The 15,964-nt window shown below is 46.1% G+C and overlaps 1 protein-coding gene across 4 annotated transcripts in view; it reads right to left on the bottom strand.

Moving 5' to 3' along the window:
* ASTN2 (astrotactin 2) overlaps nucleotides 1-15,964 on the bottom strand; it is an 873,140-nt gene that overhangs the window by 551,812 nt on the left and 305,364 nt on the right. The gene's annotated exons all lie outside the window — the stretch shown is intronic.

Raw genomic sequence — 15,964 nt, 5'->3', positions numbered from 1 at the left:
CTAGGATAAGACCTTGTAGTGTAAGGATTAAATGAGATAATGGGGGTGCCTGTGGCTCAGTTGGTTAAGCATCCGACTTCAGCTCAGGCCACGATCTCATGGTTTGTGGGTTCGAGCCCCAAGTCGGGCTCTGTGCTGACAGGTCAGAGCCTGGAGCCTGCTTCGGATTCTGTGTCTCCCCCTCTCTCTGCCACTCCCCCACTCATGCTCTGTCTCTGTCTTTCAAAAATAAATAAATGTTAAAAAAATTTTTAAAAACTCAGATAATGCAGGCAAAGTGCTTGACCTATAATGGATGCTCAATAAATAACAGCTATTTTACAAACAAACCAATAAATAACAAGTATTTTAAAATTTGTTTTCCTCCCTCTGGGCCTCAGTTTCCCCATATGTAAAATGCAAAGTTGTGCTGCATGACGTATATGGGCTTTTTCTTTTTTTCTAGCACTGATTTCCTCTGTGCATTTTTAGCTGGATCTAAGAAGGCCTGTGTGTGAGGAGAAACAATATTCTTCACATATCTAAATTTGAGGGGCCAGGGGTCCCTTAGAAAAAGGTTGCAAATTTACTTTTTGCTGGTGCCCAGAAGACAGGGCAGGGGCTAAACCGGCATAGAAACCTTGACCGATGCACATTTCACACCCACATAAGCGAGACAATTCTAAGAGCCAGATTTATTGGCTGCCTCAGCAGTGACTGAGCTCCCCATCTCTGGAGGAATGCAAGCAAAAGATGGGCAATAGTCTGGGGTGAATGTTCTAAAAGAAATTTAAACTTTGAATGGGGGGGGGCAGGCTTTTTCCTTTAAGGTATTCACTAGCACTGAAAACATCACAGCCTAATGCTTAGGGGTGATATTAACTTACTGTGTAGTTTCTCACTTAATTCTTGCCACCCAGCAAGATAGGCAAGTGTATTCACACTCCTACTTTATAGATTGGAGACCCAAGATGCAAAATAGTTCAGCTGCTTGCTCAAGGTTGCACCCAGATTGAAGGAGACAGAGCAAGAATAGGAGAAGTTCTGGTGAATCAAACTCTTAAACTCCTTTCTTCATGTTACACAGCCGGCCTCCCATCTCTGATTCTACACCTGATGGCAGAGCCCCAGCCTAGTTCATATTGATTGCAGCTGTCCCTTCCTTCCTCCTCAGCCCCTGTCTCTGTCCCCCGCCTGCTCCTCCACATGTATTTACGCTGGGCTGCCTGGTAACAAACGGCTCGTTACCATGCGGAAGGCGACAGCCGGGCGATTAGTGAAATTTGTTACCCGTGCGTCTCTGAACAAAATTAAATTAAAAGTGCTGCTTCGCTGTCAAGATAAGGGCCAAGCTGCTGAGATAATTTTTCACTCTCAAACACTCAATTACCCAGTGAGGTTGGATCAGATACAATCAAAGGGGGAAAAAAAGAAAAAAAAAGAAAGAGAAAAAAATAGAGAGAGAGGCAGGACCTCCAAGAACAGATGTAAGAGTTGTTATCACTCACTCTGGCCAGGGATGTTAAAGAGGCTGTTGCCATGGTGATGGGGTTGGACCACATGAGACAGGTAGGTGGGTGTGGCCTGCGACTACATCCTGCAATAAAGGAGATGCTCTCCATCCCCATTGTCCTTGCCTTAGGCCAGATGGTATCATTTTTCACTTGAATTATTCCAACAGTCTCCTACCTGATCTCCCTCACCCTTCTTACCTCCCCCATCCGGTTAGAGTGACCTTTCTACCACACAAGTCTGAAAACATCACTCCTTTGTTGAAATCCTGTGATGGCTTCTCATTGTCATCCCGATGAAGTCCAAGTCACATAGCCAGTGTCACCTCTAGCTCTCTCTCCTCAAACTTGATATTTCAACGAAATGAACCAGACATATCCCTCCCTCTCCATATCCTCCCTCCCCCTTTCCTTCCCTCCTTCCTTCCTTTCCTTCCTTCCCTCCTTCCTTCCTTCCTTCCTTCCTCCCTCCCTCCCTCTCTTCCTCCCTTCCTCTCTTCCTCCCTCCCTTCCTTCCTTCCTTCCTTCCTTCCTTCCTTCCTTCCTTCCTTCCTTCCTTCTTTTTCAAGTGGGCCTATAGTATGCCAGGCATTCTGCTCAATCTCACTCAATTCCCAGTTCCCTCTGTCGGGAACAATCTTCTACCTTCTTTCAATCAAGAATACCATCTTGTTCCTCAAAACTCAGCCTGGGAATTTCCCATGCCTGCGTGTGTATCAGGATTCCACTAAGCTGATCAGGTGCTCTTCCCCTGTGCCAGCATGGAATTCACTACCGTCTCCTCCTCCATCACAGTGCTTTCCACACTCCAGTGTCATGGTCTACTGGACTGTCTCCACCTACTGAGACTGAGAGACCCGCAAGGGCGAAGTCTGTGCTTCACTTATCTGTGTACTTCCTGAGCCCACTGAGCGGGCTTCCAGGAAGAATCTTGTAAACTGAAATCACCGTGGACTTAAATGGTGAGATGCCTGTTGTAGGTCTCTTCTGGAGACTGGAGAGCCTCTTTCCTCCTTGTTTTCGGTTCTTTACCATCCTTCCTTTATGTGTCAGTTTTGCTCCTCTGGAGAGCCATCCTTGACATATGGACCCTATATCTCAAGACTACCACTCCAAACCTCCTCAGTCATTAGCACATAGCTTACACTACATCATCTTTCCTTTGTTAAAAGAACAAAAACAAAAAAAATTACTTTGCAATTAGAATCACAGGTTGCAGAGCCAAGGACACCATAGAAGTATAATCTATTTTGCTAAAGAGAGACTGAAGCCACAGATTTTGATTGATCTAGTAATCCTCATTATTTCTTACTACCTCTGCAATCTTGAAAATACCTTCAGGGCAAGGATCACCAGTCTTACCCATCTTTGATGTAGTTCCCTAAACTCTCAATGAGGGCTACACCTGGAGAGCTTCCATAAAATATTGGAGATGCCCAGGCATCTATTAAATCAAACTTTGGGGTGAAGTCCAAACGTAAGTATTTGTTTCTCAAGCTCACATATGCTTCCTATGTACATAGGGATATGAACCATGCTAAGAAGGAAAAGTAACCTTTACTCAAAACATCATTTAAGGACAGAATACAAGGAGATCATTCTCATGGTCTATGACTCCTTCCACCTGGATCTTTAGTTTTGATTCTTCTTTATCCTCTTTTATTTTTACTCCACTAGGTAAAGATGAAATACTTTCATGCCTCCAGGGGTCCCAAGAGCAGGCACACTATGGTTTAAATGAATAGCAAAAGAGGGGTGGACAACACTTTTCAAGACTTCAAATCAATTTAAACACTTCTGCATTCAGCTGACCTAGCTACTGAGATACATTCTCCTAGTGTATAAAGTGAAGTGGGCAGACCTGAGGCTACCATCTACCCATCACTTACCACCTGCCACGGACTGCGTGGGGTGCTTTCCTTGTACTATTTCTTTTCAACCTCAAACTCATTGTTAGCGGAAGGAACGATGCATATGCCATTACACAGTGAGGAAAGCAGGAGCAAATAGGTTAGAATGACCTTCCCAAGGTCATTCTGCCAAGACTCATAACTGCCTGAGTTTGGCTCCAAAGACCAGAAATTAAACATAGTACACTGGGCTACCTCCAGCAAGTGTACTTACCTCAAACCCCTTGTGGGGACAGACAAGGTATAAATGATAAACAGAAGGATAAACAAATACATACATATATAATGTATGGTGATTCACCCACATGTTTTTTAAATAAATTGTTCTGTTTGTCCTCGAAAGTAATTATCATGGTTTATAAATTCCGCCCTTCTTAAAAAATCATTCTTCACAATTATCTTGTTGCATAATATTCCATCGAGTTGATACATCATAATTTACTTAGCCATTCCCCTATTGTTGGATACTCAAGCTCATTCTAATTTGTCAGTGTTACAGATTATGCTACACTGACTATCTTCAGGTTCACAGCATCATGAAAAATGGGTAGTGTCATGTAAAAAATATGGTCATGATAAAATGTCAAGTAAAAAAACAAAGTGCAAAAGTGTGTGTCGATTATAGTTACAATGATGAGAAAGAATATATATGTAAATGAGGATGGGGAAAAATGAAATAACCTCTTTGTTCTAGAAGGTTCTTGCTAGTTTCTGTTTTTCTATTTTCCTCTAGTATTATTATTATTAATTTATATTGGTGAAAAAAAGTAAAAGAAATAAGCATGTCATCCACAGTGGGATTAAAACATCTTAGTCCTCAGAGTGAAGAGGTGAACTTAGAGGTCAGTGGTCTTGACTTATTCTGGGGACAGCAACCAGAGAAAGAGCTTCTGAAAGGCTGGAACCATGTCTTATTAACCCATGATTCATAAGAAAGCCATACTGTTCCTGATCTACAGTGGCCGTTAAGTGATAAAAGGATAGAATTTTAGATCTTGAAGAAGCCTCAGATATAATTTATTCAAACACCACGTCCCAGCTGAATAGATGAAAAGCCAAAAAGACTTGCCCAAGGTTCCCCCAAAATTTGAGTGCAAGAGCTAGAGTTAATGCCATGTTTTCTAAAATCTACTCTAATTAGAAGAAGCAGATGGTTAGCAAATTCACTCCATGGAAGCCACGGAAGAAAAGTCCCTCATCAGTCCCAACACAGGATGGGTTTGACACACTGACCTGGGGTACCGTAAAGTGCCATGCATGTTGAGTTAGTTACAGATCTCCCTCGGATCCCTAGGTCCTGCAGCCTTTAAGATGTTGTCATGACAAATGTCTCTGACCTGAGGCATCTGCTTCCTTCCCAGGCAGCGTTAAGTGGTTTGACTATACCTGGGACATTGAGAGAAGAACACTTTCAAACCTGGGTCCATGACTGAGGGACACATTCTGGGCCTCCTTCTGGTCTACACCCTCTCCTAGGATTGTCTCCTCCTGCCATGCCTTCATTTACCACCTGATGGGAATTCTAAATCCAAAATGGCCCCAAGATTCTCACCCCCTGAACACACCGTGCATTCCCCTCCTCTTGAATGTGGGTGAGACCATGAATATGATGGGATAATACTCTATGATTAAGTGCAGGGATTTTTCAGATGTAATTAAGGTCCCAAATAAGTTGACTACAAGTTGATCATAAAGGAATTTATCCTGGATGGGTCTGACCAAATCAAATGAGCCCTTAAAAGAGGCATTGAAGGAAGAGCGTCTAAGAGATGTCCTCCTGCCTTGAAGAAGCCAACAGTCATGCTGTGAACAGCCCCCATGGGGCTACAAGAAAGGTCCTGATGGGGTCCTCTAAGACCTGAGAGGGTCCATGACTGACAGCAGCAGCAAAACAGGCACGTCAGTCATACAGCAACAGGAAATGAATTCTGCCAAGAACCACACCACGTGCGTTTGAAAGGGGGCCCCGAGCCTCAGCAGAGACTGAAGCCCCAGTTGACTCCCTGATTTGAGACCCTGAGCAGAGAACCCAGTTGTGACATGACTGGACTTCTAACCTACAGAACCGCTGTGAGATAATCAACGTGTGTTCTTTGGAGCCGCTATGTTTGTGGCAGTTCATTACACAGAAAGAGAAAGTTAATACACAGCCACAGAGCGCTGGGCCTCTCTCTTCTCTCAGTGAGTGCTCTCCTGCACTCAGAGACGGCCGGCATCTCTATCGGGTAGTCCTACAGGCACCTGAGAGGCAGCGGCTCTCACACCAAGCTTACCCCTTCTCTCCTAAAGGTCTGCTGCTCCGCCCTTCCCCAGCGCTATGATTCTCTCTCCAGCCCCTAAGCCAGAATCGGATGCTCATCCTCAGCAATCCTCGATGGCTCACCTTCTTGGAGCCAGACAGTCATTGGGCTCTAGCTTTGTTTCCACCTGTTCCTGACAGGCAGCCCTTCCCAGGTGCTCTCTTTCTACCTCAACAGCCTCCTAACTGGTCTACCACCTCTAGTCTGCCCTCCTAATGGCACTTCCTCCACTGTGGAGAGAGTGATAGGCTTAAAACAGAAATAGGATGATGGCTCTCTCTTCTTCAAAAGCCTTCTTGGGCTCCCCATTTCACATAGGTTCAAGCGCAAGCTCTCTCTGGCTCATGAGGAGATGCGTTCATGGTCAGCCCCCATGCATGCATCCCTCAGGTAGCAGCTTTAATGTTAGTTCTTCAAAGATGCCTATCATCAATTTCCCCATTATTTTAGTTCCCTCTGTCTTTTCTTGTTCAAAGGCACTTCTCCCCATTGGAAATGATATATTAATGTATGTATTTATTTGTGAAATACTTCTCTTCCTTCCCTTTTCACCCTTGCAAGACTGCATGACTGATGAGAGGAGTCACATCATTGGTCTATTTGTTATGATATACCTGGTCCTTACCATTGACTCTCAGCAGAATTAGGTATTTAGCAAAATATTAGTTGATCAAGGGAATGGATAAAAATGAATGAACTCGGTATTCAGTGTCTTTCTTGATCCACTCCCAGCCCTTTTTCTCACTATCTTCATTCATATACCTTATACTCCAGTGACACACAATTCCACTTAGTAATCATAAATCCTGAAAAGTGGGATTATCACCTTCATTTTTGAGAGGAAGAAACCGAGGCCTGGAAAGTAAATCAATTTGTCGAAGATCACCCAAAGTAAGAGCCGGGGACTAAATAAGGTCACGCGTGCAAGCATCTTGCAATGTGCTTGACACATAGCGGGCAATCTTGACTGGTAGGTTTCACCTCTTTATCTGGGAAAGAATTTTTGCAAGGTAAGAGAATCCTGGCCGTCCCACAGGATTGCACAAAAAAAAGGGATGACAGAGTGTTCATGCTTGGGGCGGGAGGCAGAGAGTCGCAATCTCTCAGTGTAAGGAACGGGGGGAAAATCCTGCTGAGCCTAGTTGAAAAACAAGAAAGCGAGAGAGACTGATTATTCCTTCTCGCTAGTGTAAGCAACTAAAAACGACATGTTTGCTTTCTCGCCTTTGGTCTCCCATTTGATTCCTGACAGGCGTCTCCCTCCCTTCGATGCAGGGCTGGGCTGTCAGGTGCTGAGCTGGTTGGCATCGCAAAGGAGGAGGACAACTGAGAACAGTTTAAACAATATTTCAGGGACCATCTCGGGCTTAGGGAGGAGTTTTTGAAGTTGTCTGCCTCCTTCATTGCATTCAAGGAACCCTCATTTGCCAACATTGCTTGATGTTTCTGCAGGTTGGAGAGAGGTAGTCTGGGTGGAATCTTTAAGAGGAAAAGAAAACCCAACAACAACAGCAACAACAACCAAACCAAAACAAAACAGAAACAACCCAATGTCTACTTCCTCTGAGGTTTGAGGGGAGGGAGAAAAGAGAGACATCAGACAGTGGGATTTTTAGCCCTTAACTATTCTGAATACATAATCTTCTCTTCTCTAATGTCTCAATAAATGGGGCCAAATGCAGGTGTAGATCAAAGCTAGGTTTCTGCATTCGACTGTTCTTTCAGTAAGAGAAATCCAAACTCCCAGTCTCATCTCTCCATGAGGGCAACTGGAATCTCTCCAGATGGTCTGCATAAGCTACTGGAACCATCTAGAGAAAGGTATCCACCTACTGCAAACCACAAACAGCTATCTACCAGACCGAGAGTTGTGATAAGAGGGAAGATATTCCTAGAGGCTAATACTGGGGTGTGGTGACAACAGACTTTGGAACTAACCAAAATGGGGTTCGAGCTTCAGACCCGCAAGGCCATTTTGATTCTGTGACCTTGGAGAGGTCACTCTGTCTGCTGTTAGTTTCATTCTTTTACATATAACGCAAGGGCAATAACTGATCACATAGGAAGTTTAGTGACTAGGCAATAGACTTGGCACCAAAGCAGCATTTAATGAATGGTTTCGATAGACTGCTACTCCTCTTGTAACTGCTACTCGAGCTCCTGGCTTGGGAAAGGGGGGATACACTCAATGGGGGCCCAATGGGGGCCCAATGCCAGAAGAGGAACAGGGATGTGCTGGGGGCTAATGTGTCAAGGAACGCATAGTTTTCTCAACTTTGGATGAAAGTTAGAATCTGGAAAGGATTTTATACCAATACCCGTACCCCTGGGCCAGGCAATCCCATGTAATGGGCCTGAGATAAGTATATGTAACTGGTGTTTTAAAAAGCTTTCCAAGTGATTCAGAGGTTTAGTTTGGCCATGAAACTACCCAATTCCAACAGTCCTTACCACACAGCTGAGGACAGCTGTCCTGCTGTTGGCTCTGACCTGACCCAGGTTTCAGGACTCACTCCAGAGCGTCCAAGCTTCTACTTAGGCCCTAAATACCCAGTCTCCCCAGCTGACCCTGTCATCTATTTCTGAAAAGAGATCTAGTTCACAGAGCCTTGGACTTTGTGGCTTGCTTTGTCCTATTCTCAGTGCATGGAGTGGTCCTAGGGTAAATTCTGGATTGCTCAGATTATGTCTACACAATGGTTGTGCACCCCAGCCTGCAGCTAAATTCTTCCTTCTTACTGACAGGTTCTTCTCAGTGGTGTGATGGTAAACGCTTAACAATGAGCTCTCCAAGGAGGAAGGGGAAGCTTCCATTACTGTGTTTGCCAGTTTCCATGGTGTGAATACATCCACTGCAGCTGATGATAAGCTAGCAAAGCGACATCACTCAGAGCAGAATTGGGAATGAAAAGCACAGTAGGCTCTTACAAATCGGTCTGGGTTGGTTCCAATGTAGCAGTGGAAGTTCTATCTTATGTTTTCCTACTGGGACCAAATACCAGGACTCCCACTGCTGGTGGTGCCCTGGGAAGGCTAGTCCCTATGGGCACCACTTTTGTCCTCCATATTGAACTACTTCTCAGTTCCTGAGTTGGTTCCGACCGTTCTTATTCGTGGTCCTAGCTCTTCCCAGGGCAGATAGCCATGGAGGACTTAGAGTTGACGCCAGGAAGTTGTCCTGGATCCAATTAGCAGGCTTTGTGCATCAGCAAGGACATAGGTATCTGCCTCTTGTCTCTAGCACACGCCTTGTTCTAGGTACTGCGGTACATGTCTCACCTGTTACCTCAATCACCTAATGGTCTGGTCAGATTTTAAAACCAAACCACTTAAGTGCAAATCCCAGCTCTCCTTACTCCATGGTAGTCTAGATCTCAGCTTCCTTATCTGTAAAATGAAGATGAAAATAATCCCATCCGACGGTACTCTTCCGAAGCACGTGGGGTGACGCATATAAAGAGCACAGACAGGTGTAGAGAAAGTTCAGTACATCACATACTGTGCTTCCTGTCTTGCCCTCTTCCTCCCTCCTGGTTGTCTACTTTTCTGTCATGGACACTCAGAATAGTATTACCAACATGAACTTAGAGAGCATCCAGTTTTACCTCCTTGATTGACAGAAAGGAACCAGAGGCTCAAAGTCTTGGTCAGTTCTCATAAACAAACACCTGGGATTGGAACCTTCCAGTAGTCATGGCACTTTGTTGTGCTTGGTGCTTCCTCCCTCCGTTCTTGTCTCCATCTTTCCCACCCAGCTCACCCAGCACCCCTGCTCCCTGGCTTTCCACCCTGTCCTAACCTTTCCCGGTTTTCCCCATCTCCATGTTGAGGCCCTGGGATCACCAGATAAGCCTACCTCTACTGGCATGCTCTCACCTGTGGGCCCCCAAGTAACCTTTTGTCATGCTGTCTTCTGTACGAGTTCCTGCTCCTGGGGAGGAGCAGACCAGATGGGTCAATGCGGATGGGGGAAATAAGGACTTTGGAGCCCTGCTTCTCTGTCTCCTCCATACCAGGACCACCATTCCCTCCCTCCACAGCTTGGGTACTGGATCACTCTTTCAAGGTCACTCTAGATACAAAGGCTTAGAAAATGATTAAATACCTATCCACCAATCTTTGGTGTTTACCCTTTTCTGAGTAGAAGGTCCTAGAAGGTGCCCTGCAGGTTAGCTTAAAGCATCCTGCAGGTGTGCCTGTGGAAGAGGCTGACCTCAGGCAAGGCACAAGGACGCAAAGGTAAAACCCATATTGCAACGTCCCCAAGCGGTCAGCCCAAGCAAATTCATGTTCTTACTGAAAAGGTTTAGTCTTTTTTTTTCTAGAAGCAAAACCAATGTGCAGGTCAACACATTGGGGAAAAAAAGGCCATGAAACCATGTGTGTCTGAGGCACTCATTTTGCTGTGCTTAACTGGTTACCATTTAATGAACGGTGATCACAAGGCAGGCACACCCAGCTAAGTATGTCCTGTGCACACATGATCTCCTTTAACCTTCACACCAAGCTTAAGGAAGAACAGAAGGACTAATACTAGACTGATCCTCCTTAACCCAGAACAAATTGAGGCTCAGAGAAGGAAAGTGCCTTTCCCTAAGCCACACAGCTAGGAAACAGCAGACCAAGGGCTTGGACCCCTGCCTGCTGTTTCTGAAGCCAAGAATTAGCCTAGAAGGACAACTGTTGACTTAATACTTTGGTCTGGAAATAATTTCAAACTGATGGAAAAGCTGCAAGTATAAGAACATCCGTATGGCCTTTGCCCAGGCTCCCCTGCTGTTAAAATTTTGTCCCATTTCCTTTGCCAGTTGAAAAGGCAAACACTGTCACCTTGGGGAAAAGGCTTCCCTTCCCTGAGCCTTTGTTTCTGTATACATAAAATGGAACGAGCCCTTTCTTTAGGAGTGAAAAAAATCCTGTGCTCTGAAAGGAAACAGTGGCTAAAAGATGGGGTGGCTCCTGTCTATTTCTCTGGCCCATGTGCCATTATTCCCCAAACTACATACCCAGGCTCTTTCCAGTGCCTGCCATCGCTCCCATTTGTGCCCCCCTTCCCCAGAGCACCACGTAGCCTCTCCCCTCATAACGGGAAGGTACTGATCTGTCAAACTTTCATGCCACCCCATTCCCACTACCCAGAGTCTCTGCTCCACCCTGGCATCCTCCCCTTCTATTTCATGATGGTCTCCTACCCTCAATCCCCAAAGGCCTTGATTTCTGCACATATGGCTTGAATTTTCCCTTACCTGTCCTCTTCCCTTAGGAGAGGATTAATCCATGTTTGCATGTGCGTGCATGCAGGCAGGGAAAATCAAAAAGAAAAATTCACATATCCATACAGTTTAGCAGAAAGTTGAGTTTACAATTCAAGAGTTCTTATCACTCACAGAACATCTCAGTTTAAGAATCACAGAATTAAGGGGCGCCTGGGTGGCTCAGTCAGTTAAGCATCTGACTTCAGCTCAGGTCATGATCTCGCAGTCTGTAGGTTCGAGCCCCGTGTTGGGCTCTGTGCTGACAGCTCAGAACCTGGAGCCTGCTTTGGATTCCGTGTCTGCCCCTCTCCTGTTTCCCTGTTTGTGCTTGCTCTGTCTCTCAAAAATAAATAAACATTAAAAAATTAATAAAAAAGAATCACAGAATTAAAACTACCAACTAAAACAAAGATATAGGCAAAAGCAGGGGTGGGCAGCCATGCTCTGGTTCTCTCTGCTGGGGAACTAATTGGCAAAGCTCAGAAGAAAGTGCATGAGATTGGGAAGAAGAAAATGTGGGTTTCTGAAACTGGCTGGGCAACCAGCTAATGAGAAGACCAAAGTCCAGAGAGGGAGAGATAGTAGCCCAAGGCCACAGGGCCAACCGCACAGAGCCGGGCTGGGAGGCCCCTGCCGGGTGCTTGCACTGTTGGAACCATCCAGCAGCTGTAGCTGCTTTGTCTGCTGTTCAGCACTGTGCCTGGGGCTGGACAGGCCATCTGCACTTCTCATCTGGCCCTTCAATTATACACTAGCTTATCCTGATCAGCACTGCTTCTCTGTGTGAACTGCATCACCCCCTAGGAGATTATAACCACCTTGAGGCTTGCAGCCTAGGCCCCATTTCCCACAATGCCCAGCATCATGCTTAGTAAGGTTGTTTGTTTCATAAATATAAGTTAGACTCGAATGAGATTCAGAGTTGGTAACATGAGGCATAAATACTGTTGTTTGACACATAGGAAAACTGAGGCTTCAAGAAGACATGTGCTTGGCAAGGGTCACTAAGTGAGTCAGTGGTAGGGGTACAGACTTCAATACGTATCTCCTAACTCTGGGTCCACTGTCCTTCCGAGTGTCATCTCTGGTTAATAAAGGTGAAATTCTGCCCAGTGGGAACCTATCATATCCAGCTACTTCATTAGTTAATCCTGTGGGGTACAGTCAGAATTGTCATACCCCAAACAAGTGATGGATTGAATGATTATTTATTTGACCATACACAGACCTCTGTGCTTGATAAATAGGCTCCTTTAGGCAGCAAGATCATGCAGGATAGGAGATCAGATTCATTACACAAAGCATTCTGAGATTTCACTCAAGTGTCCTGGACTAGTCCTACAAGTGAGGGCCACCTATATGATGTGGGGGTTTTAGGGTAGGGGTGAGCAAACTGTGAGCGACAGGTGAAATCTGGACAAGCATCTGATTTTGGACATAAAATTCCTTAGGACACATGTATATTCATTCATTTATGTGTCATCTTTGGAAGCTTTCAAGGTACTGGAGCAGAGTTGAATAGTTTCAAAAGTAACTGCATGGCCTGCAAGGTGAAAAGGTTTATGAATTGGCCATTGATATTAAAAAGGTTGCTGACTCTTGATTCAGGAAATCTCACCAGACACACACACATCTTGGTCTCTCAGTCCCTATTCCTCAGGTTCGTTGTCCCTCTTCCTGTCTGCCCACTCACCATATTGATTACTACTGTTCTCTGCTTATGGGTTCCACCTGGTTCTCCCAGACGCCTTTGAATGACAGTCCCAGGGCCCTTACAAAAAACCAGAGCCTCAAGGAAGCCAGGGTGGAATCTCAGACTATCATAAATCTCCTTTCCAGTCGCTCCTAGTGCCAAAAATGAAATTTCAGCTGACTTAATTTTGGGTTCGGGATGTTTCCAAGGAAAGGGGAATTTTGGGAGAAAGGAAAAAAATTCGGAGTCCTGGAACCTCCCATCTCTGAACTTGCACTCTGGCAGACAGGTGTCAACAGCTCTATTTTACATGGAAGGCGATGCCGCTCACCCATGGCCACACCAAGGGGATGAGGTAAAGGCAGGACTCACAGCCAGGTGTAGCTGACTCTAGCACCTTCTACATCGACATGCTAGAGAGAGACTAGGTAAGAAAACCCCATTAGATGTTCCCTCTCTCCTCCCATCCCATGCCTTCTCTCGACCATTAGCTCTAGGTGTATCCTTCTCTGCTGGGGAACCTCCTGAACTTGTCACATCCCTTCAGATTGCACACACTCCAACCATGCTCAAAGAATCAGGCAGAGTGGGTTTTCAACCTCAGGAGTTAGGCCCTCCTCCCCACTACCTGGCATGTCCTTCCCTGGAGGCCTTGAAGTACAAGAGCTGGGCAGCACTGAGGCCTCAGTCCTGCTCACCAGGGGCAGACCCTTTTCTTGCACGTGGAAATGGAGTGAGCAAAGACAAGAGAGGCTGACAGAAAAGCAGCATCCGCCCTGGGCACTTATAATAATCCAGACACCGGGCCAAAAATTTCTTTCATTCATTCGTTAGTCGTTCATTCAAATATATTTAGCCGGTGCCCACCCCGGACCCATCCCCGTGTTAGGTGCTGGGGATGGGAAGGTAAGTACAGATGGCAATGTGCCTCTCCTTGGGGTGCTTCCAGCTCCATGGAGGATACAGACATCACCCAGAGAACACACTGGTAAATAGAATATTAGAGTGGGGATGAAGTCTGCAGGGTAAGCACGCAGGAGCTACCACGTAAGGAAACAGCAATCAGGCATGGGATGACACAGCAGAAGGCATACCATTTAAGTCGAGATGTCACAGCGAGTCCAAGGGTGGCGCGGGGGGTGGCTGCTCCAGGAAAGTTCTGGTGGGACAGATGTGGGAGTGCTGGAGAAGAGGCCTGGGTGACAGGAGGACACAGAGCCCGGGGTAAATGGGCAGCCAACCACTCAACACATTCATCCGAAACGCAGAAGGAAGGACTGAAGGCTTCTTAGCCACAGAAGCAACATGATCCCTACTTACATTTTCAAAATGATCACTCTGGCTGCAGGGTTGAGAAGGGACTGGAAGACACTAAGTGACATGGTTGAGAAGGGATTTTAGCTGTTTTCAAGCAAAGGATGGAGGTGATACCAACTGGGATGAAGGTGATAAAGAGGGGAGAGCTTGCTGCTGGGGGTTGTAGTTATAAAGATGTTCAGGCTCCTATTTAATCCTCACACTTACCCCAAGAGGGCGCTATCACTACCTCATTTCAAACCAAGAATACCAGTGGCGGTTCAGTCAGTTTAGCCGCAGAGTCTTGATTTCAGCTCAGGTCATGATCCCAGGGTCCTGGGAAGGGAGGGAGGAAAGGAGGAATAGAGATAAGAAGTGCAGGATAGAGAAAAGGGGGAAGAAAGAAGGAAGGAGGAATCCCCCAGGAAACAGCTGGAGAAGAGAGGGGAGAGAGTGGTGGGGAAAGGGGCAAGAGAGGAAGAGATAATAAGGAGAGAAGAAGAAAGAGAGAAAATAGAAGAGAACAAAGGAAAGACGGAGGGATGAAGAGAAGGAAGCCTGGAGACACAAAGGAGGGAAGAAGAGAGGAAAAGAGGAGAACAAGAAAAGAGAAACAGAAATTAAACAAGCAGGCAAGCAAGCCAGCCCAGGACACTGAGAAGGAAGAGGAAGACACAGTGGGAGCCAGAGGCAGAGGGAGAAGGGCTCGCCATCAGTGGACACGCAGAGGGACAGAGTGGCAGCCGTCTGCTGGCAGGAGGGGCCAGGAAGGAAGGTAGGAGAGGATGCATCCCAGCCGTGTCCTCCCCACCCTGGAAACACAGCCTGGCCTTCCGCAGTACATGGAGGCATTGGGCCAAACTGTTTATCTCCAATCCGGTGGCTCACATTTGCTTTTCTTTTTAAAGTTTAACTCCGATTTACAAGGGGTGTGCTCTGTGATGGATGTTTTTCCAGTTAGTTGTAAACAGCAGAGGAGACCTGCAGTTTACCAGTCCTGCAGAGGAGACCCACCGACTTCCCCAGCCCTCGTTCTGGCTGCTGGACTGGGGGAGGGAGAAGACGGGTCAAGAATATCATCCATCACCAACTCCAAAATCCTCAACACAGCAAGATACCAGTGAGCCAAGGCTCGGGAAGGGGTGAGAGGCAGGCCTGATTATTCCAAGGCTGAGAAACCTTCCAAGCTGATGTGTCGGAAGAGATACTCCCCACACAGGGTCTGTTCAATGAAAGGTGCCAGGGTACGGGACATAAGGAAACCAACGGGGGCTGAATTCACATTACTAATGTCTACCTTAGCAGGTGCCATGACAAATTTTTTCTGTAACTTAACCAAAATTCATCTCTAGGTCTATGAAGGCCATTTCACAGATGAGAAAACTGAGGTATAGGGAAGGTAGATAACCTGCCTAAGAGCAAAATTTGCCCAGAGAAGCTACGTGACCCATGATCTTTGAATGTCCACCATGCATGCATGGAATGCACGCAAACTGTTTCATGACGGAGATTCTTTCCCTCTTCCCTACCCTGGGTCCTTCTTCAGCCCACTTTGGTGCAGAGGTGAGAGGGCCACATGCCTTGATTAGTTGCCAGAGGACCCTTGCTTCTTCCTGGGCCTGGTCCAAGCCCCTGGATCGCTCCTTAATCACAAGCATGGATTACAGGCCTATGCCCCTCTGTTCTCTTCCAAGATTGCAACCTTGAACTTGCTATTTCCCCATCATTAGAAAACACTCAGGGATGAGGAGTTACATTCACGGGTGAAATACGCTCTATTCTCCCCTCAGGAGTATGTGTAACCATCAAAGAACAGTGGACCTCAGCACCAGGTTGTCGCCCTTTCTGGAGTGCTGCTTCTGCATCTGACGTCTCCTTACCTTTAGTGTCACTGAGAAATAATGATGCATCCATACGATTTCATCTGTTGAAGACACAGTCCAGATAGTCAAAAGGAGTCCTCTTTATAGGAACCAACTACAGAACTTTCTCTCTGGTCCTGGATGTCAGGTAAAGAGAA

This window comes from Acinonyx jubatus, chromosome D4, assembly GCF_027475565.1.
Source record: "Acinonyx jubatus isolate Ajub_Pintada_27869175 chromosome D4, VMU_Ajub_asm_v1.0, whole genome shotgun sequence".
Taxonomy (NCBI): domain Eukaryota; kingdom Metazoa; phylum Chordata; class Mammalia; order Carnivora; family Felidae; genus Acinonyx; species Acinonyx jubatus.
Note: the sequence above shows the minus strand (reverse complement) of the source record. Positions and strands in the feature narration are given on the sequence as shown.